General features: G+C 44.6%; 1 protein-coding gene across 1 annotated transcript in view; it reads left to right on the top strand.

Annotated features, from left to right (window-relative positions):
• Positions 1-1,133, top strand: part of ATP13A1 (ATPase 13A1) — a gene marked incomplete in the record, with an annotated part of 31,758 nt that overhangs the window by 12,941 nt on the left and 17,684 nt on the right.

The following is a 1,133-nucleotide window of genomic DNA, read 5'->3' on the forward strand; positions in this document are numbered from 1 at the left end:
TTTTTTTTTTTTTTTTTTTTTTTTTTTTTTTTTTTTTTTTTTTTTTTTTTTTTTTTTTTTTGCTATAGGGCATGCGTGCTCACCAGAGAGACACAGAGACAGACAAAGGGCAAAGGGGGAGTGAGAAGGTAAGCTGCTAGGTCCAGGACTCGAACCAGGGTCGGCCATGTGGGAGTCCAGCACCCCAACCACTATACCCCATGCCACCTCTGGCCCCTCGCACAAGGTTTTTTTTGTTTTGTTTTGTTTTTCATTTTTTTCCTTTTTGATTTGAAACCTTTTCATTTTTGTTTCTGTCTTGCTAGAGGACTTATGAGCTCACCAGAGAAACAGAAAGGAAACAGGAGAAAGCACCACCCCTCAATAGGGTGTGGTCACGTCACAATCCATTCTTATTCATTTCCCGGTCCTGTTAGAATTTCTGGAATGTACGTACGCATACTTAATACATTTCTCAAGCTGCAAGGACCAGAATTTAAACCATATGGTTGGCTATGTGGGATCAAACTCCCTTAACTACATGGCCATGAAGTTACTTTTTTTTTTTTAATTATTTATTATTTATTTATTTATTTATTTATTCTTCAATTTGACCAGAGAGAGAGAGGGAGAATGAGAAGGCAAGCCACCAGGTCTGGGACTTGAACCATGCATGGTCAGCCATGTGGGAGTCCAGCACCTTAACCACCATGCCATCTGCCGGCCCTAGCTGTTCATTTACTAATTTTTTGTTTATAATTACTTTTTTCCCACTCATTTCATGAGAGAGACATCACCCCCAATGAGGTCTTGATCCCACGACCCACAATCTACCCTCAGCTGGGTACACATGGATGTGAACCAAAAACCTTCCCATGTGTGTCTGCTTTGCAGAGCATTGTATTTTACCACTGTGCCACCGCTGACCTCTACCACATGTGATTTCGTCCTCTCCCCACCCCCAGCTACTACTTTAGGAGGCCCTAAGCAGCACTGGGTACTTGGTTCCCCACTGTGGGACCTGGTTCATGAAATGCTCTTCATGCCGAGCACACCCAGGTCTCCCCTCCTGTCCCTGCTCCGGCTGTCCTGTGTACCTCCCACCCCAGAAATGCCCGGAGGCTTGTTGGCTCCCCCATCTCCTGCTCAGCTCT

Source organism: Tupaia chinensis, unplaced genomic scaffold (assembly GCF_000334495.1).
Source record: "Tupaia chinensis unplaced genomic scaffold, TupChi_1.0 Scaffold000201_1, whole genome shotgun sequence".
NCBI classification, from domain to species: Eukaryota; Metazoa; Chordata; class Mammalia; order Scandentia; family Tupaiidae; genus Tupaia; species Tupaia belangeri.